Consider the following 22,930-nt stretch of genomic DNA (forward strand, 5'->3'; position numbering starts at 1 on the left):
AAAAGGATTAGTCATGAAAGACACACTCCTCTCCACAGAGCAGGAGCAATCAATCACCATACACACAGCTCACTAGCTACAAACCACCAAGGCTCTCTGGCACTAGAGCTCACCTTTCTCTGGCCTTAAAAGTACTTCTAACTGCTGATGGGAGTCAGCTGTACAAAAAAGATGGGACCTAAGGCAGGAGAGATGGCAGGACACACCCACACAAGGGCAATCTGGATGCCCTGCTAGGGCCATAACAAGAACAATAACGCTCAAGACTAAATGTTTTATTGCTCCCGCCCAAGTAAGGGGTATGAGAATGGATTGATGGATGAATGAATGTGTGGTATTTATGAACATTTTGAAAAATAATAACTACCTGCTTTTAACAAATGTCAATGGAAAATCGTATTTAGTAGTCAGTATAATCTTTTAGTGATATAAGTTTGCATATGGTAGAATACTGCATGTAGTCATTTGTATTAGGAAATATTTAACCATAGATGCTTAGAGGTGTATAATCAATTGTGTAGTGATAGGTTGTGTGATCTTTAACAGGCTGCAAAGGCTTGGTGTGTATTCCACACTAGAATGCACACCCACATCCTGGGAGCACGAGAGAGGTCGTACCGTGTCTTATTGTTTTATGGTAGGATTAACGTAGCTACTGTACGTCTGTTCTAGTCTAAGTGCTTTAACTGCTTGACTTCCTCACCGTGTTATCTAGGGTGAACCATCTAGGGTGAGGGGGGGGTCTACCCTCTTCCTGACCAAGGATGTTTGCCTTTGTGCTTTTATGTATATGACCCTTTGATCAGCAGTACCACACACACACACACACACACACACACACACACACCCAATGAAGTATAAAATAAAGACCGGGGCAGTTTCTCAGCGCGAGTCTCTGAGACTGCCCTTGCTAGCAAGAACTTCTGTGTGTTTCTTTTCTCTGAGTCTTTACTGAAGAAGTGTTTTAGAATATTTTCCTTAACAACAAATCAATTAAGTTGTTGAAATTTGATATCTGGGAAGTATCATTCATTTCTAATACATATGACTCAGTGTTTAAGCTCAAAACAGTCTGTCTCAGCTCAAATCATAGAATTTTGTGAAGGCAGGCATCAAATTCAGAAGAAAGTCAGTAAGCCAATCTTAATGTGAAAAAGACTGAAAAAATTTTTTTTATGACATATATAATGTTGGTGATCACAATCCTCTGGGTACAGCTATGTAGACTCACACATACAACAAACTGCTGCACTGATCTTATTTTAAATGGTTAAAAATAATTTTCACAAATACATGTGCAGAGCAGTGCATTGCTATAACAATATTAAAATGAGTTACATAGCAATACTAAGACCAGCTGAGATGGTGCGAAAATATAAATGGATACATAAGAAGCTTAAATATGCAGAAGTGTTTGCAGAGAGGCAGCAAACACTTCTGCATATTTGTACATGAAATATGACTAAATATGCAGAAATAGGGGGAATGAGAGAGGGGAAGTTTATTTTAAATTCTTAAGTTCTTTAATGCACTCAATCTGTCTCAAGGAACTTTTTTTAATGAGTACATAAGAAAACATTTAAATAGCAATAAAATGATGTTGTATTGGTGGTATGATGTTGAAGTAATGTAATGATAAGCTCAATGTCATATACAAGTTATGTTTTCACTCTAATCTTGTGCGGACTTTAGCTCACAGAGATAAGGGCCATGTGGTGAATGATGATGATTTGATGCTATATGAATATATAGAACTTGTTGGAGCACCATTACTGCAATCTTAAAATCTCAAGATAGCATTATGTTTTAAAAAGGTAAATTATTTAATATACAATGTTATAATTATATATAGCATACAGAGGAACTTGAATGTCAGTCTGTAAAGTTGAGTGGTTTACTGAGAAACTTCCTGAAATCATTTTGCAAGAAGGAGGAAGAAAAAGAAGAGCGATGAGGATGAAAAACTTCAGTTTAGAGAGTCACCAGTCATCAGTGAGAAGAGAAGTTTTGAAGAACAAAGCAAAACAGGTAAAAATAAATTTTAATGAGTTAAAAAAAAGTCTTTTTAAAAGAAGAATTGTAAAGACTTTTTCACACCTGTAGCAGTGATGGTGAATAAGACCATTATTTATTAATCAAATATTATGAGTGACCTAATGCTGTAAATGGTAAATGGCCTGTATTTGTATAGCGCTTTACTAGTCCCTAAGGACCCCAAAGCGCTTTACACATCCAGTCATCCACCCATTCACATACTGGTGATGCTGTCCTCTTATTTGGCAGTTAATATACATTTATATAATATTATATATATATTACATCTTTTATTGAGCTGTGTGATGTGAACTGTTGGCTTTTTCTTTATTTTATTTTTTGTTTTGATTTCTTTTTTGCTTCATCTGCTGGATAAGTTATTCTGTGGAGGGAGAGACTGAACGTCTCGAGCATCGAACATGTTTGTTCTCATCTGGTCGGCTCTGTTTGTCTCTGTAAAAGGAAGCATTGCTGACACAGGTTTGTATCTTCTCCTTTACAGTAATTCTGCTATATTTCTATTTGATTTTTTTTATATATTTGTATGTAACACTCTTTTTCTGAAATTTGTCCAGATAATAAGAATTTATCATAAATTTGTGCCTTTGCTATCATCTGTTGGCTTGTGTGCCATTTTAATTTAATGTTTTGTTAAACGTGTCCTGAGATATTGTTAATCAACATCCAGGAATATATTATTGCCTGGATATAATAGCCTATTAAATGTGAAAAAGTAGTTGTGTAGGCTACAGCACAAACAAGAAGATTGTGAAAACATAAAAGTTCCTGTGGTATCTTTAATTATTGTTGTAAACTAAATATTCTTTATCACTATATGTATCTTTCCCTTTGCATTAACAGGTGCTTCAGCCTGGGGACGACAACACTGTGATAGAGATTACTGTGTTACTCTGAGTGAGCGAGAACTAACAGCAGAGGCTGGACTCTGTGTTGTGATCCCGTGTTCTTTCACTACTGCTGATGAGTTTACACCCAAACATACAGTTTGGTACAAATGTGAAACATCTCAACACAGTTGCAGTGATGATGAAATAATATTTCACAGCAACAAAAACACAGACAAAAAAGCTCAGTCTGGGTTTGAAGGACGAGTCTCACGTTTGGAGCCTGATGTGACTCAAAAGAACTGCAGCATCATCATTAATGAGCTGAAAGAGTCTGATTCTGGATCATATCAGCTCAGAGTTACTGGTGTACTGAATGGAAAACAAGATGGATTCACATTCATTCCAAGAGTAACTGTCTCTGTTAAAGGTGAAAAAAGCTATTTCAAGGACAATCATGTTGAAAAAGAAGATATTTGTTCATGTACAATAACATATTTAGTATTTTTAAGGCCTTAATGAAGTATTCATTATTTTGGGGAATTGTTGACCTCTATGGTAGCTGGTAGGAACTGCAGCAGTTTCTGTTAAGACTTGTGATTGCCATTAACCATTTTCATTAAATATCTTATTTGAAAAAACAGATTGACGTACTTGATGAACTTCAGGTAGTTGATGTGTTTCTATAAATGCAATTTATTTCCATTAGGTATTAAGCTGAAGCCCAGAGTAATGATTCCCACACTGACAGAGGGACAGCAGGCCACACTGACCTGCACTGCTCCTGGTCTCTGCTCTGGATCTGTTCCTGAAATCACCTGGACATGGAGAGGAGCAGGAGGGACTGAATCTTACATTAAAGGAAACAGCACTAATTTCAAGACTGAGAATCTGGCGGCTTTCACACAAAGACACATCTCAACTTTGACCTTTAACGCTTCATCTGAACACCACAACACCAGTATCACTTGCAAGATCAACTTCACATGTGGAAAAACTACAGAGGAGACTTTGACAGTAAATGTGAAATGTGAGTACTTCGTAACTTATTGTCATTGTTTATATACAGTGTTGGGGAGTAACGGAATACATGTACCGCCGTTACGTATTTAAAATACAAAATATGAGTAACTGTATTCCGTTACAGTTACCATTTAAAAAGGTGGTATTCAGAATACAGTTACTTTGTTGAAATAAATGGATTACACTGCGGTACTTTCCTGTTTCATTTTGTCGCGGGTCAGGACTGTTTGGGTTTTGTTTGACAGCTACGTTCTGTTGTTCCAGGCGGCAGCGTTACGGTTGCCATGGTTACAGGGCAACGCTCTCTCACTCTCTCTCTGCGACTGTGTGTTTCCTGGGTGAGAGAGCGCCTTTCCGTTGTTGTTGTTGTTGTGCTAAGCTAACAGGCAGAATGCTACAAGCATAGCTCTAAAGAATGTAGCATCATGGGCAGTGTAGTCCGTGTTGCAGGGAGAATGGACTGCCATACACGTTATGTGTCTGTGAGCGCGAGGAGGGAGAAAAAGGGGAGTGGAAAGGTACGAGTTGTCATCGAGGAAAAACGGGAGCTGGAAGCATGTAAATATAATAATAACCACTTCAGCCAAGAAGAGTGCCTGACGAGCCCAGTTGTAAGTAAGCTATTAAGACTCGACTGTACACCGTGTTCGTGTTTTCCTCCGAAAACAATAAGTTCCGTTGGAGCAGCCTTTCAACGCGTCTCTCTGTCTCTCGCAAGAAAAGTTGACCCACACAACAAAGTAAAGCTATTTTTCGGCTACGAGCCGACAGGGACCCCGCCGTATTAGTCAGAGGTTCCTTTACTACAGTTCGGAGTCGCGGACCTTCAGTAATAGTAATAAATCACACAGCAATAGTACATTCACGTTGTTGTAAAAAGCATGATAATATATTAGGTAATCCAAAGTATTCAGAATACATTACTGTCATTGAGTAACGTAACGGAATACGTTACAGAATACATTTTGGGGCATGTATTCTGTATTCTGTAATGGAATACATTTTAAAAGTAACCTTCCCAACACTGTTTATATATATATTTTTTTAAATCTATTGGATGATCAGTAGAGTCTGAAAAGGAAACAACATGATTGTAAAATGTATATTTTTATCTTACAGACATGAAAGAAATTATAATCATTGGGAATTCAACTCTTAGGGAGGGAGATGTTCTGAATTTGACCTGCAGTGTTGAAAGTTTCCCTCCATCTGTGATTGTGTGGTCCAATCTTGGTTCTAACACAAAGCTGCACAAAGACACTGGATCAGCTACACTTGTCTTCCATAATGTGACACCAGAACATTCAGGGCAGTACATCTGTACAGTAAAACATCTGGACACAACTCCAACTTCATATGTTGATGTAACTGTGACTTGTAAGTAGATGGCATTTTAACCTGAAATTCATATTAACATTATAGCTTGCAGCATCTCCTGTTTTATGATTCTGACTACATGTTTACAGGGCATACAAAGATACAGAATGGCTCAGGATGTGTGCTTAAGTCTGATGGTTTGACCTGTGTGTGCATCAGTGAAGGCTTTCCTTTACCTAACATCAAATGTTGAATCACCACACTGAGTACTCTGTCATTACCAACGTATTAAATCACACAGACAACAGTACTATCAGTGTAACTGTAAAAAACCATGGCAAGAGCGCTGTTAAATGTGTTAGCAACAATGGAAATGGAGAAGAAAGAGAAAACCTGCTAGTCCATAAAAACCTGTCTAAAAAACATGGTTTGTGCTTTTCATCTAAACACTTTCCACTTTAACATTTTCAGATTTTTTTAGTCCTGTATTTTTAACACAACCTCTGTATTTGCATGTACTACTTATAATTCAGAAACCACGGAAACTTTTTTATTTTTCCTTTCTATTTTATTTCTCTCGAGTGCAGAGCAACTGTCTAGTTTCAGGCTGGAATTCCTGAAAGTCATTAAAAGTCATCATCACAGTCATCATTGGTCAGAAATTGCTATAGGTGCAGCATTAACTTTAGTAATTATTATCAGGTTTTCTCTGTAGATAAATTTTAATATATATTTGTAAACATGTTCTGTAAAAATTACCTTTTCTCCAGAAAAAAAAGAGCTCCAGAAATTTGAATTAGAGTTTGGAAATAGATTTTTGTTTGTTTGCATTTCTTGTTGACTCTTTTTTTTTTTCAATAGAATTGATCGTTTTTAATATCGATTTTTACCAAATGGTTTAAATATAACTTAATGGTTTACTTGTATGTTATGTAAATAGAACTACAGTAGATAATACAGCTGCAATTAAAAAAAAACAACCTGGTTTTTATTCCAGAAAAGGAAAATATTGTATCAAACAACAAAAAAAGTGCATTTCAGATTTTTTTTTTTATCTTGACTGCATCTGCACTTTAACTGCAGCAGCAGAAAAGTCTCACATTCAGGACAATGGTGATTGTATCACGCGTTGCAAAATCATTTGTACTTTCAAAATCAAAAAACAAAAAATAGCCCAAACAAAGGAAATATTTGCAATAAACATTTCTGAATCAGCATTTCTCAACAACATTCTACAGACTATGTATCAGTCAACGTGACGAAATATGTGCAGTATGTTCACAACTGTATACATGTAGAGCAGAGGTTGGCAACCAGCAACTCACTGGACACATGTGGCTGTTTAGCCTCTCAGCTGTGGCTCCTGGAAGCGCTAAAATTACAAAAAAAAGCTAAAGTTACATCTGTCATCTGTCTGTGCCCCCACAGCATTTTAGCCCCCACATGTGTGTGTGTGTGTACATATATAAGATACATAAAATATGTGTGTGCATGTGCTCTCTTCTGTCTTACAGCAGCTTGTGTGAAACACTGTGGTTCTTACAGTACAGTTCTTCCCTGGATTGTTGCTGGTGTATCTCTCACTTTGAATGTCTTCTGCATAACCTACATATGGTTCCTTTGGTATGTTTCTCCACATGTATTTTTATGTTTTTTTGACTCTTTGAATGCAGTCAAGACTTTTAGATGATAATGGGCTTCTGTTTCTTCTTATTAAAGGAATTCAAGAAAAAAAGTGAACCTACATCAGGAGGAAAGAACCTACATGTCACTGCAAAAAGCAGATGTATCATCAGATTATGATGTTATTGCACACCATATAAACTGAAAAGTCAGGTTTCAGATAGCTGTGTGATTGTAATGGCAGCCTGTAGTCAATACTTTGGTGATGTACTTAATTTAGTTTCATTGTCTTTATTAAAGCAGATACTTTGGTATTACAAATTTTAATTTAAATTAGCTATTAAATTAAAGCTTAATATTTGTTAATTTTTTACATTGCATTGTAAATAAATGAGATTGTTTTATATGTAACAAATTACACTTTCTATTTCAATTTATACATAGAGTTTAATGAAATTGTTCACCTGTCTACAGCTGCAAATTGAGTGGTTTTTTTTGTTCTTTTCTTTTATCTTTGTAAGTTCAGCAGGTTGTAGCTAACAAGGCTACAATTATTCTACCTCTTTATGGATCAGATCAATTCATTGGCTCTCTGGGGTCAGTCAGTTATAGCACAGTTTTTCTACTGTTCCTCTTTGCCATTGTTGTGGAGGAAGTGTTAGTTGAAAGCAGAGACACTCTATCAAGACACAAGGATGCCCACACAAACACGCATCAACACGGACACACTGAGAGTGAAGCAGAAGACAGAGACACAAGGACATATAATAAACAAGAAACTAAACAAGGAATAGAAGAAACTCAAAACGGACTAACTTTAAAGTAATTAATAACCTAAAACCTAAACCATTATTCAAAATATCAGTAAAACACATGAAACTCAAAAAAAGTTGGATCAAAAGGATCCAGAGCCACGGCACATATCATCACCCATGAACTAACTTCACAGCTGGTCAGAGGTTTCTGTGCTGATTTTTGAGTCAGAATAAGTTGTTTGGCCTTGGTAGAGAAGGTTTGGCAAGTTATTCATAGACACAATCTATACACTCAACTCTGCTGCTTAGCCTACAAATGTTTGGGGAAATATAGTCAGAAAGCCTGTTTATAAGATTTACTGCCAAGGATTGTTGCAACAAAGAAAACATCAACCAAACACAAATTTCCTCATTTTTTGTGCAACGTACCCAAATTTATGTGGCTGATAAACACAAATACACAGCTCAGTTAACAGTTACCATAACCCAGTACCTGTCATGGTCCTGGGTCGTTGACCCAGCGTTTTGTGATCATTTTCCTCTGTTCTAGTTATTCTGTGCCCTCCCCCTTGTGTCCGGTTGGGTTCTAGATTTCCTGTTTTGTTCTGAAAGTCTGTGTCTGTTGTCATTGTGTTCAGCTTGTCTCCTCCGGTCCTCATGTGTATTGGATTCAGCTGTTCTTCCCTCCTGTGTGTGATTACCCGATTACCTTAATGTGTGTATATTTAGTGGGTGTCGGTCTGTGTTCATTGTCGGCTCGTCTGCGTTCATCTGCGTCCTATGGTGTTCCTGTTCCTTAGTCTGCGTCTCTCTGCTCTGCTCTCCGTTTCGTTAAGATTTACAGGTTTGCTCTTTAGTTTCTCCCAGTTTAGGTTTCCGTTTGTAATTACTCACGCTTCGTTGCCTGTTTCTGCCACTGCCACCTTGCAAATAAACATCACTCGAAACATCAGTCACTGCCGCATTTTGGGTCCTCCTTTTCCTCCACACCACACGGCTCAACCTGCCAGCCGTGACAGTACCACCTGTAAAATTAGCTTAACTTGTGAAACAAATGAAGAAAAAATGTATGTGAACTGTGACTGCTTTTACTATTTAATATTTTTTTCTATCTTGATTAGAGATGGCACGATACCACTTTTTTATGTCCGATACCGATATCATAAATTTGGATATCTGCCGATATGAATCCGATATAGTGTTTTTTAATCAACAAAACTGTTTTTTAAAATATCTTGCTGCATTTTGCAAGTCTGCAAGTTCATACTCAAGTTTAAAACAACAACTACACTAAAGCTATTCTGTTATACCTGTATACAAAAAAAATATTTCATAGTTCAGCAATACTGATCAATCTAATAAACTTAGACCTACACCATCCTCCCTATTCTGGTATTTTAAAGAGTACTTAGCGTAAATATTAAGCAACCTAACTAATAGGGTTCCAACTCCCAGCAACAACAAAATTAAATAAATAAAAAATAGGGAACCACCCCTCACGCTCCACCTCATGATGCTTAATCGACGTAATCAACCTTAATTTGATGCAGTGTGAAAAAAAATGCACAGAAATCAATTATTTTTCAAGAAATATTAAATAGATTCAACATCTTTCTTCAACAAAATTGCAGACTGCACAGATGGTACCTTCCCAAAGTAAAAAGTACTATAGCTTACTAGGGTATATATATTAGACTTAATAGTCACTATGTACAGTAATTGACTTCTATTCATTTTACATCAAATTAAAACTTTGGGTGTCAGATAATTATTTATTAAAAGCTAGACATTTTAAATGAGAATAAGAAAGAAAAGTATGTCTTTGTGCCCCCTTTTCCCAGTTAATGCCCTATCGGCCCCCCTGGCTAAACTTTGCTAGATCCGCCCCTGCACAGTTACCAGCCGTCAGCTACGTAGAAAAAGATCCTGGTGTAGAAATTAATATTAAATAAATTCTAACAACAGCTTATCAAGCTTAAACGTGCTGCTGTTGTTCAGCCGCTGGTTTGCTCTTTCTGGCGCAAAGTGGACCAAAAACAAACGAGAGACAGACTCGCGACAGAAAAGCCGATCAGCTGATTTAAGCAGTTTCACATTGAAGTAGCAGCCGGAGAGCGAGAGGCAGTTGCTTGTTAAGCTTAACGTGGGAATGCTTTGCAAACATTCAGAGATGGACTTACACACTTGCTTTACTTCTCTCGGGGATAACTTTGTCGGAGATGAAATGCCAGGTTGCTAGCGAAGCTCCACATGCTATCCAGACCACGACAGGTCCTGCATGCCACAGCTGCTCTATCACGTGATGCATACGTTCTGAGGTGAGTTACGGCGTGTTGCAAGTTTTGTGAGGTGCTTTCGTGATATTTAATGGATCGGATTACATTTTTTATTTTTCTCCGATATCCGATCCAGTAATTTAGGTCAGTATCGGACCGATACCAATACGTAATATCGGATCGGTCCATCTCTAATCTTGATGAAAAAATGAGGAAGTTATGTGATTGTCAGTTTGTCCCTTTTTTCTCTCATAGGTCTGCTCATAGACATAAAGCTCACTGGCATTATAAGTCTGAGGAAGGGTGAGACTCTGACCTGCTCTGTTAAAAGTTTTCCTCCATCTCAGATTGTGTGGTCTAAACTTAGTTATAACCAAGGGCGTAGATTTGGCATGCACGGAAGGGACATATCCCCACCAATATCCTGTGATTATTGAATTGTCCCCACCAATAATTTGATCTCTTCGAGTAAAAAAAACAAAACCGATTGAAAGGAAAAAAAACGATCTGTCAAAATTTTATTCACCTAGCGGTGCAGAAAGAGTTAAATTACGTTCTCTACTGGAGTCCTACCTCATGTAACAAATATGGCCAATGTGATTGGCTGTGCCTTTCGGGGAGCTCTGTTTAGTTTTAGTAGCGGCAAGCCTGCGCTGCGAGGACCCGCAAGGAGGAGAGGACGATGGCAGCAAAAAGGAAGAACCTGGAAGAAACCTATAAGTCACTTAAAGTCAAGTTCACTCATAAAATGTGTCCGTCATAATAACATTACAGGCTATGCTAGGCCGTGCCAACTCTCCTGATTTTTCCGGGATAATCCAGTGCCCCTCCCAAACATCTTCCAGAGCCACGATTCTCCCCAATTTCTCCTGATTTTCCACCTGGACAACAAAATTGAAAAACCATATCCAAGATTGGCCCAGCCAATTCCAGTTTCCAACAATGGCTACTACTACTGCAGGTACTTAGTTTTAATATTACTCTTATCACTCTTTCTGGGTCGCAAAATAAACTTTTAACATATTTTCAGGTGAGAATGTAGCTGTGTAAACTTCAAATATATGAGGTGACGAGAACAGCAAACTCCGGGCACATTGTTTTCAAACCCTCGCGGTCTTTCGCTACTCGGGTTAGACATGATATATAAGTCACTTTGATAACCTAAAAATGTTATTGTTTCGCTTTTACAGTGTTTTATTTGTTCGTAAGTAAATCGGTTTGGCTGAGATTAAAGTTATTAGATTAGATTAAATGTAACTTTATTAATCCCTCAGGAGGGTTCCTCCGGGGTTTTCACACAGCTGAATAAACGTCAAACAGAAAACTGATTAAACAGAAGTGTGAGATGGTCAAGAATTTACGCCAGCTTCCGGTTATATTTTAGATATCCAGCATGTCCTGGGTCTGCCCCGGGGCCTCCTCCCAGTGGAACACCTCACCCAGGAAGCATCTTTGTTAGATGCCTGAACCACCTCAACTGGCTACTTTTCGATGAGGAGGAGAAGTGGCTCTACTGTGAGCCCCTCCCGGATGGCCGTACTTCTCACCCTATCTTTAAGGGAGAGGCTAGCTACCCTTTGGACGAAGCCCATTTCTGTCGCTTGTATCCGTTCTTTTGGTCACTACTCACAGCTCCTGACCATAGGTGAAGGTAGTGACGTAGATCGACTGGTAAATCAAGAGTGGTACAGAGTCCACATCACTGCAGCTGCGGCAACCAATCCATCTGTCAATCTCCCGCTCCCTTCTCCCGTCACCCGTGAACAAGATCCCGAGACACTTAAATTCAGTGGTTCCCAATGTGCGGGGTGCACCCCCTGAAGGAAGGGGGGGGAGGGGGTGCAGAGCCATTGCAGGGGGTTGTGGTATAAATTTATGTTGTTCTTTTCTTAAAATACCAGTACCACGTGAGAACAAGAAATATATAATTTTCTGTTGTACCCCTCACATTACATACATAATACCTTTCACAAACCTAAAGCATCACTCATTTCACGTCTATTTGTGCTTAATGGAGTCAGAGTAAACTGGATCCACACTCGGTGCCCAGCGAATGCTCGCAACGCAGGGGGAACAAATTTTGTTTGGTTATACCTACCTTACCACAATACTGATCCTGCCACAATTTGCTCCCCCGGTTCAAATCACAGACAGACACTATTCCACAGGAGCTTGTTCCTGATCTGGAGTGGGGACTCCATCCTTTTCCGGCTGATGACCATGGCCTCCGATTTAAAGGTGCTGATTCTCATTCCCACCCCTTCACACTTGGCTGTGAACCATTCCAGAGTAAGTTGGAGGCCATGAGATTCTGAGATCACGCAAGTGAAATCCTTTCATCACTTGGCTATGCCTAGAAATCCGATACATAAAAATTATGAACAGAATCGGTGACAAAGGGCAGCCCTGGCAGAGCCCATCACCCAACAGCTGAGCCATGAGCTTCCCAAATACAAGCAGTATATTAAATGCCCGACCAGAGAGGAGAGGACATTAGACCACTGTTACAGCACGATCAGCGGGGCCTATCGTGCGGTGCCCCGCGCTTCACTCGGACTTTCTGACCACGTCATGATCCATCTAATCCCCGCGTACAGACAGAGGCTGAAGCTCTCCAAACCTGTCGTGAGGACCAAAAAACTGTGGAGCAACGAGGCTGTGGAGGAGCTTCGCACGTGTTTGGAGTCTACAGACTGGGACACAATGAAGGCTGCTTCTAACAGCTTGGACGAGTTTACGGACACTGTCACCTCCTATATCCACTTCTGTGAGGACAGCATTGTGCCATCACGCACCAGGGTGAGTTATAACAATGACAAACCCTGGTTTACTCCTAAACTCAAAAAGCTGTGGCTGGAAAAGAGAAAGGCGTTCAGAAGCGGAGACAGGGACTGCTACAGAGAGGCCAAGTACAGGTTCACTAAAGAAGTGGACATTGCTAAACACCAGCACTCTGAGAAGATGCAGCAGCAGATCTCAGAGAATGACTCGGCCTCTGTGTGGAAAGGTTTTAGGAATATCACCAACTACAAGCCTAAAACCCCCCACTCCACTGATGACTTGCTCTTGGCCAACACCCTCAACGACTTTTACTGCCGTTTTGACTTGCCATCAGGCAGCCTTCACACCTCCAACGGCCCCAGCAATAGAGACACTTTGGACACTCATTCCCCCACCTCTCCCCCCTCCACAGAGCCATCACCACCTTCAAACACTTCACCTACAACACCCCCCTCCTCACCCCACACAAAAGAGGATTTCACACCACCTCCTCCCACCACAACTCTTCATATTCATGAAGCAGATGTGAGGAAGCAGTTTAGGAGTCTGAATGCTCGAAAAGCTCCCGGCCCAGACGGTGTGTCTCCTGCCACCCTCAGACACTGTGCAAACGAGCTGGCCCCAGTGTTTTCTGGCATTTTCAACTCCTCACTGCAGGCATGTCATGTGCCTGCCTGCTTCAAGTCCTCTACCATAATCCCTGTCCCCAAGAAACCTAGGATCACTGGACTAAATGACTACAGACCCGTGGCTCTGACATCTGTGGTCATGAAGTCATTTGAGCGCCTGGTTCTCTCCTATCTCACATCACCTCTGTGGACTCATTCCGCTTCCTGGGTACCACCATCACCCAGGACCTGAAGTGGGAGCCCACCATCACCTCCGTCATTAAGAAAGCCCAGCAGAGGATGTACTTAATTTATCAGCTCCCTTTTATCTCAGGGGATAGTACAGCAGATTGATCAGCATATTTGGTGCAGCCTCCTCCATTTATTTGAGCTCAGAACAAGGCTGTTCGTGAGAAACATTTTCATACAGTATTAAGAAGTATTAATAAGTGTACCTGAAAGAGTTGGTATAAAATGTTTACATTTAAGTATAAGCTTCTGACCTGCAGTTGAGCACTGTGAGAAAACTACTTCACACTGATCACAAAGACAGAGTACAGTAGAGGTTCATAAGAAAGAGGAAGTGTCAGTTGAAAGCAGAGAAATTCTGTATCATTGTAAAGAAAAAAAAACACATTTTAATGATTATATTAAATATTACATTTAAAATATAAACTTAAATCTTTACAGGAAAACATTTTTCTGCTTCCAACAAAATGATCAGTGTTTTAAACACACATCGTCCTTTTATTTTAACTTTAGCTCAAAGCTAATTGTGGTTTATCACCTTTTATTATATTTGGCATTTGCAGAGAGGCTGCAACACTTCTGCATATGTGGACATGAAATATGCAGAAGTGAATATTCTTAAGCTCTTTAATGCATTCAATGTTTTAATTCAATCATTTAATCTTTTACACTGAGTAAATAAGAAAGTACTTTGATAGCAATATAATCACGCTGTATGGGTTGTATAAAGCTCAGGTAATATAAAAATAAGCTATGTCCTATACGAGTCTTTTTTTTCCACTCTAATATTGAATTGAATATTGATTTATTGATTTGCATTCAAATATCTCCGTGAATATAGAATAAAGATCTACCACAAAGCACGAAAGCAAAGACAAGGCTAATCAAAAGGTATCGGCTGAAGCATTTTCTTATTACGCATATTGAGGTTGTAAAGTGCCTTGAGGTGAATGGTGATGACTTGATGCTATATGAATATATAAAACTTGTTTGAGCATCATTACTGGAATATCAAATCTCAAGATAATACAGTGGGTTTAAAAAAAAAAGGTAAATTATGTAATAAACAATGAACATTTTATAATTATACCAGAGGAACAAGAATGTGAGTCTTTAAAGTTGAGTGGTTTACTGACAGACTTCCTTGTTGCAAGAATGAGGAAGAAAAAGAGAAGAGAGGCGACGATGAAAAACTTTAGTCAGCAAACATCAGTGAGAAGAGAAGCTTGAAGAACAAAGCAAAGCAGGTAAAAAAAAGGTTTAAAGTCTTTCTATCTTTTTAAAAAAAGAAATGTAAAGACTTTTTCACATATGTAGAAGCGCTGGTGAATAAGACCATTATTTATTAATTAAATTGTATGACTGACCCAATGCTGTCCTCTTATTTGGCAGTTAATATAAATTTATTTATTATTACAAGTAATTATTATTGTATTATATTATTGTATTGGTGCTATTGCTGCACTGTGATTATAATTTTTATTTTTTAAACAATATCTAGAAACAGATGTCACAAAGGTCTTTTTCATAAAGAATGCTGGAGTATTGGTATATTTGTGTCACAGTTTGTAAAGGACACATTGCTTTGTCTCAAAGCTAAGCACGCAACATCTTTTATTGAGCTGTGATTTGAATTGTTGACTTTTTCTTTCTTTGTTTTGATTTCTGCATGTTTGCTTCATCTGCTGGATAAGTTATCCTGTGGAGGGAGAGACTGAACGTCTCGAGCATTGAAAATGTTTCTTCTCATCTGGTCGGCTGTTTGTCTCTGTAAAAGGAAGCATTGCTGACACGGGTTTGTATCTTGTGTAACGGAGCGGAAAGGCTGATTTTATTTCCACAGTATCGTTTTGTGTTTTTAAAAGGAAGGAGACCTTCCTAAAAACGGGCAGAGCAGTGGAGCCGCCAAGGGAAACACACAATTTAAACTGTATAATTAAAATTATAATTTATTATATTTAAATAGTTAAAAATGTAAGATAAATTAAAACAACCTTGGCCAAGGGATAACACAATAAAAATCAATAAAACACAACATTAAAAGTCCAGTGGAATCCACCACAGCATAAAAGTCCCAGGGAGTTAAGAAATCCAGCGAAGTAAAAGGGAAACCCAGCGGAGTCCTCTCCTTCCTTTCCGCATTCGCGTCTTGATATGCTAGAGAAAGGGAGGAGCGGCAGTCACTATTCTTCTGGCAGTTTTTATTCAATAAAAGGGGATAAGTCAAAGACTTACCCCGGGTGGGCAGAGCTCTCAACTCCGCCCGCCGCTTCTTAAAAACTGCAAAGCCACACAGCCGTCCCGTGCCTTCCGCTGGTGCTGTCTCCGCTCTCCCCGCTGGTACTGTCACTCTCTGCACTGGTGCCCTCTGCGCTGGTGCCCTGTGCGCTGGTACTGTCCGGCCTCTTAACGCCCAGCTCCACCAGCCCCTTCGGCTTACAGGCGCCGCCGCCGCCTGGCACCACTTACTCCTGGCCGTCATTCTAGCCTCTCGGTCGAACTCCTTCCTTTGGTCTGCCAGGCCCTCTTATTGGCCTCTCTGGGATCTCTCGCAGGTGTGAACAGTTTATTATCAGGTAGGGGCGGAGTCTTTCCAGGACAGGTGTTCAATTTAAATAAGATAAAAACATGCAATAAAGCTCATACAAACAAACCCAATATACAATATTAAAATATTAAAACAGATAAAACATTGCAAAACATGCACAATAAAACTCTAAATAACTTGTCCCGTTTCACCCCGTGACACTTGTCCTTTACTGTAATTCTGCTATATTTGTGATGATAATAAGAATTTTTTATTACCCACAGTTCATCATAAACTTGTGCCTTTACTATCATCTATTGGCTTGTGTGCCATTTTAATTTAATGTTTTGAACATTATAGTAGTTGTGGAGTACAGCACAAACAAGCAGCCCGTGTAAAAGATAAAAGTTATTTCAGTGTCTCTAATTAGACATGTTTATTGTAAAGTAAATATTCTTTATCACTATATTTATCTTTCCCTTTGCATTAACAGGTGCCTCAGCCTGGGCACAACAACACTGTTACGACAAAGGATACTGTATTAATCTCACTGGGCGGGAACTAACAGCAGAAGCTGGACTCTGTGTTGTGATCCCGTGTTCTTTCACTACTGCTGATGAGTTTACACCCAAACATATAGTTTGGTACAAATGTGAAGCATCTCAAAAATTTTGCAGTGATGCTGACATAATATTTCACAGCAACAAAAACACAGACAAAAAAGCTCAGTCTGGGTTTGAAGGACGAGTCTCACGTTTGGAGCCTGATGTGAGTCAGAACAACTGCAGCATCATCATTAATGATCTGAAAGAGTCTGATTTTGGATCATATCAGTTCAGAGTTACTGGTGAACTGAATGGACAACAAGGTGGATTCACATTCATTCCAAGAGTAACTGTCTCTGTTAAAGGTATGAAAATCTATTCCAAGGACAATCATGTAGAAAAAAAACATTCAGTCATTTACAATAGCATATTTTGTATTTTATGGTCTTAATGAAGTATACATTCTTTTGGGGAATTGTTGACCTCTATGGTAGCTGGTAGGAAATGTAGCAGTTCCTGATAAAACCTGTGCTTCCTATTAACCATTTTCATTTAATATTTTAATATTTGAGCCCAGATTAATGTGATAGATCAGACCTTCCCAAAGTGTGGGGCCCGCCCCCTAGGAGGGGCACAGAGCCATTGCAGGGGGGGGGCTTGGCATGAAAAGGGGAAAAAAAACAAAACAACGCTTGGACACTGCTAGCACGGGGCGCATGCACAAATGCAAAGCAGGAGATGAAGCATAGCTGAATATGCTTCCAAACCAACTTCATTCTAAGCCAAAGACTAGAAAATATGGTGAAGCAAGTGCCAAGGTAGGTCTCCCCTGCAAAATTGGTTTTCCCTTCGTCTGGAGCATCGCTGGGCTCTTCAAATCATGGACAAACAGCGTCCCACATTCTTGATTTTTAGTTCACAAACACATCTTGTGATGACTAACTACTCCTGACATTTTGGAGATGTTAGCTCTTTATACAGTAAAGTTACAGTGGGATAAAAATAACATCAGGCTGATCCTGCCACGATTTGTTCCCCCTGTCTAAATCACGGACAAACAGGATCCTACAGCTGTTTATGTTTTTAAACCCATTTTGCACAAAGAGACATTTTTTGAAAAATGTATTGACAGCAATGTTGAATATTATTACACAGGAAAAAAACAACTACATGTAAAATAATCACACCATGAGCCTCTGCCTTTCTAAATGGAGGGACAGTAACTGCGTGTGTAAATGTAAGCGTGTAAAACCTGAAGATAGAGACAAAATACTGTTAATCTGACTATCTGCCAGTCTGCAATTCATCTCATGTAAACAATAACGTGGCGCACAGCTGACGTGAAAAAAGGCACATACCTTTGACGCTGAGTGACGAACTATGTATTCCTCGTCCACACGTAAACGCAAAAACTCAGTTTTAAAAAATCTCCGTTTTCGGTGATTCGAAACGCCGTTTACGTGTGGACGAAACAGCTGCGTTTTCAAAAATACCCGTGTAGGTGCGGACATAGCATAAAAGAGTTAGTAGTTTATTTCCTTACTACCTGCAGATTACTTGTATTTGCTTAATTGTTTGCTAAATGTTTGAGGTGTGAAATAAACCGCAATTGAGCAAAATATGGGTGCGAACATTTTTCTTGTAAAACAAAGGGGGGCCCAGCGAAAAAAGTTTGGAAACCACTGTGATAGATTAACCTCAGGTAGTTAATTTGGTTTCATTAATTCAGTTTATTTCCACCAGTTCTTAATCAGAAGCCCACAGTAATGATTCCCACACTGACTGAGGGACAGCAGGCCACACTGACCTGCACTGCTCCTGGTCTCTGCTCTGGATCTGTTCCTGAAATCACCTGGACATGGAGAGGAGCAGGAGGGACTGAATCTTACATTACAGGAAACAGCGTGGATTTTAAGACTGAGAATCTGACTGATGCAACACAGAGACACATCTCAACTTTAACCTTTAATCCTTCAGCTGAACAACACAACACCACTGTTACCTGTAAAATCCACTTCACATGTGAAACAACTACAGAGGAGGCTTCAACTTTGAAAGTAAACTGTGAGTTCTTTTACAGTCTCATTGTTTTTGTTTTTTAAATCTACTGAAGTTTACAGCTCCATGCAAGCTTTTGCAAGAAAGTCAGAAGTTAAGGAAAGTACATGATTATGTACTTTATATTTTTTGTCTCACAGATATGAAGGAAGTTGAAGTCACTGGGGTGACAAGTGTGAGGGAGGGAAATGTTCTGAATCTGACCTGCAGTGTTGAAAGTTTCCCGCCAGCTCGTATTGTGTGGAAAAAAGTTCCTCCCAACACAAACCTTCAGACTGAAAACACTGACCTGCACAATGATACTGGATCTGCTACACTTGTCAGCCCGAATGTGACAGCAGAAAATTCTGGGCAGTACATCTGTATGGCAAAACATCTGGACAAAACACTGACTTCCTATGTCAATGTGACTCTGACATGTAAGTGGATGATATGAATATTGAATCTGAAGTTCATATTTGCATGAAAATGACATGTTACATGTTTATAGGGCATACAAAGATACAGGATGGCTCTGTATGTGTGCTTCAGCCAGAGGTTTTGACCTGTGTGTGTATTAGTGATGGGTCGTTCGCGAACGAAATGGCTCTTAGAGCCGACTCTTTGAAGTGAACGAGGTTTTTTTTTTCTTTCTCTCACCCTCTCTCTCGCCCTTTTTTTCCCCGCTAAACTCTGCATGCGCGGCCTGTACTTTGCGCTGGGCAGAGGGGGGAGGGGCGTTAGTTACACTCGCAGTAGCACAGGAACAGAGCCAGAGGGAAAGAGAGCAAGGGACAACAACGTCACATTAGAAAGGTATAGTAATCATCCACTATTTTCAGTTGCAGATGATAAAGGATTCAGAAATCATGCAGGCCCATATGAGAAAATGTGCATCTTCTTTTTGTTTTAATATTTTAATTTATATTTAATTGTGTTGTGTTTTGCAGTCTTTTGTGTTGTTTCACGTTAAATTTGTTTAAAAGGAAAAAATTGAAAATTTAAATAGTTAAAAGTTTAAAATGTAAATAGTTGTTTTTTGTATTATATGATTTATTTATTACATTTTATGTGGAGTGAATAAATAAAATATATTTATGGTGGCCCTTAGAGACAAAGCATGTACAAACGCCAAAACACGTAAAAACTCAGAAACACGTACAAACTCAGAAGCACGTACAAACTCAGAATCATGTACAAAAGACAACAGAAGTGCTCCAGAATGCTAGGCGCAGTGTTGAGCTTTTGTTACCTAGTGGCTACACAAGCCAGGAAGTATCAACAACTGGATTTGGTGTGTGGTAGTAACACGTAAATGAACTTTTTTTTTTAAGTATTTGAATAAATATGAGTGCTTGTCTATAAATACACAAACAATACACACATGCTTTCAATTGTGTAATTTAAGTGATCTGGGTAGCTCTGTTTTGGAAGTTCAGTTAATGCTTGAAATGTGTTTTTGAGTTTGTACGTGCTTTTTGGAGTTTGTATATGCTTTAGAGTTTGTACGTGCTTTGTCTCTAGGGGCCATATATAAACATATATAAATAAAACCACTTTTTTTTACATTAGTAATTCCTTTTCTGCATAATTTTATATTATTGTTAATGATAAATTAATTAAAGCAACAAAACAACCTGAAGAGCCGGTTGGGAGCCGAAAGAGCCGGATCTCTAAAAAGAGCCGGAAATCCCATCACTAGTGTGTATCAGTGAAGGGTTTCCTTTACCTAACATCAAATGGCTGCTCCTAGAAAACCACACTCAGTATACTATCATTACTATTGTTTCAAACAACACAGTCAACAGCACTGTCAGTCTCACTGTAAAAAACCATGGCAACAGCACTGTTGGATTTCTTAGCAACATTGGGCATGTAGAAGAAAGAGAGAATCTAATTTCAGTACTGGATTTTTAATACGATCTCTGGTTTGCATGTGCTACACATAATTCAAAACAACATAAACAACAGCACTTTGTCCTTTCCATATCATTTCCCTCAAGTGCAGAGCAATTATCTAGTTTTATTTTAGGATTCCTGAAAGTCTTCATTGCCTTTTTGACTGGGTTTTTTTTTTCAGTAATCGTGCACTGTTTGGTCAAAAATTGCTACAGGTACAACAGTAACTTTAATAATTATTATTAGGTTTTGTGTGAAGATAGATTTTTACATATATTTGTAAACATATTCTATAAAACCTGAAATTTCTCCATGAAAAAAAGACCTCCAGAAATTCTGATGAGTCTTTGGATATGGATTTTTGTTTGTTTGTTTGGATACTAATAGACTTGGATGACTAATTACCACAATCTTTTTTTGTTTTCTATAGACCTTATAGTTTTTTAATATTGATCTCTACCAAATGGTTGAGATATCACTTAATGGTTTACTTATACGTTATGTAAATACAAGTACAGTAGATAATACAGTTGCAATAAATGAAATAAAATACCAAATTATATTGAAATTAATAACAAAAAAACTATCCAGAGCATTTATTTCTGCCACTGGAGCTCATTTATTTCTAGTAGTATGCCACAGAACATCATTCCAGCAAAGGAAAATATTGTATCAAACAACAAAATAGTGCATTTCTAATTTTTTAACATTATATGCATCTCTGTTAAACTTCAGCAGCAGAAAAGTCTCACATTCAGGACAATAGTGATTGTATCACGTGCTGCAAAATCATTTGTACTTTCAAAAACAAAAACAAACAAACATCCAAAACAAAAATTTGAGTAAAGCATTAAACATTTCTCGGCACCCTTCTACACACTAAGTATCAGTCACCGGACACATGTGGCTGTTAAGCCACTCAGCTGTGGCTCCTGGAAACACTCAAATAAAAAAAACAAATAAAAAAAAAAACGTGTGTGTGTTTACATATATAAATATGTGTTTGCATGTGCTCTCTTCTGTCTTACAGCAGCTCGTGTGAAACATTGTGGTTCTTACAGTGCAGTTCTTCCCTGGATTGTTGCTGGTGTATCTCTCACTTTGAATGTCTTCTGCATAACCTACATATGGTTCCTTTGGTATGTTTCTCCACATGTATTTTTATGTTTTTTTGACTCTTTGAATGCAGTCAAGACTTTTAGATGATAATGGGCTTCTGTTTCTTCTTATTAAAGGACTTCAAGAAAAAAGGTGAACCTACATCAGGAGGAGAGAACCGACATGTCACTGCAAAAAGCAGATGTGTCACCAGATTATGATGTTATTGCACACCATATAAACTAAAAAGTCAGGTTTCAGATAGCTGTGTGATTGTAATGGCAGCCTGTAGTCAATACTTTGGTGATGTACTTAATTTAGTTTCATTGTCTTTATTAAAGCAGATACTTTGGTATTACAAATTTTATTTTAAATTAGCTATTAAATTAAAGCTTAATATTTGTTAATTTTTTACATTCCATTGTAAATAAATGAGATTGTTTTATATGTAACAAATTACACTTTCTATTTCAATTTATACATAGAGTTTAATAAAATTGTTCACCTGTCTACAGCTGCAAATTGAGCTTTTTTGTTCTTTTCTTTTATCTTTGTAAGTTCAGCAGGTTGTAGCTAACAAGGCTACAATTATTCTACCTCTTTATGGATCAAATCAGTTCACTAGCTCTCTGGGGGTCAGTCAGTTATAGCACAGTTTTTCTACTGTTCCTCTTTGCCATTGTTGTAAAATGTGGCATGGTGGAATAACTGACAGAATCTCCCATGAAACATTAGGTGAGGAATATTTTCCTGTTCAATTATTGGACACTTTTGTTTGCGTTTGTGTAAGATATAAGCCACAGTGGCAGTGGAGATTTCAGTAGTCCAGCTGCCAGCTATTTTGAGTTGATTACTGGGAATAGTTGATTGGTGTAGCTTGTGGCCCTTCTCTATAAAAGGGAGAAAAAAAGAGGAGTGTGGAAGAGAAAGCAGGAAGGAGAGAGGTAGTACTAGTGATGGGTAGATGAGGCCTTGTGAAGCGTCTCAGCACATTCCCCAAACTGTATCGATACTGAGTCGACACAGTGTTGCTGTTTTGCTCCATACTGTCACCTGCTGGACCTTAAATATCATTGCAGGCAACTTACTTGAGACTCACAACAGGCACTGATTCAATGACCTAGTCATACTTGTATACACTGTAAGGTATTGTACTTTCCATGGAATCATTTTATATTTTTTACATTGCAAATATTATAGACATCTTTGAAATATATTGTGAATGACGTTAAGTGAAAATTAAAATGAAGGTATTGTGAATGTAACATTACCCATTTAAATGTATTTTACGGTGGCCCCTAGAGACAAAGCAC

At 38.6% G+C, this 22,930-nt stretch overlaps 1 long non-coding RNA gene and 1 pseudogene across 1 annotated transcript; one reads left to right on the top strand and one right to left on the bottom strand.

The window, feature by feature from the left end:
* LOC146563947 (uncharacterized) overlaps window positions 1–20,537 on the top strand; it is a 30,297-nt pseudogene extending 9,760 nt beyond the window's left edge.
* Window positions 15,445–16,247, bottom strand: LOC146563948 (uncharacterized). Its single transcript, XR_014894385.1, has 2 exons — window positions 15,747–16,247; window positions 15,445–15,668 (listed from the first exon to the last, which is right to left on the bottom strand). It is a non-coding gene; the product is annotated as an uncharacterized LOC146563948 (long non-coding RNA).
* Window positions 20,538–22,930: the final 2,393 nt, after the last annotated feature.

This window comes from Mchenga conophoros, linkage group LG11, assembly GCF_057382185.1.
Source record: "Mchenga conophoros isolate Kocher_MC1m ecotype Shallow Benthic linkage group LG11, M_conophoros_male_GT1.1, whole genome shotgun sequence".
Classification (NCBI taxonomy): domain Eukaryota; kingdom Metazoa; phylum Chordata; class Actinopteri; order Cichliformes; family Cichlidae; genus Mchenga; species Mchenga conophoros.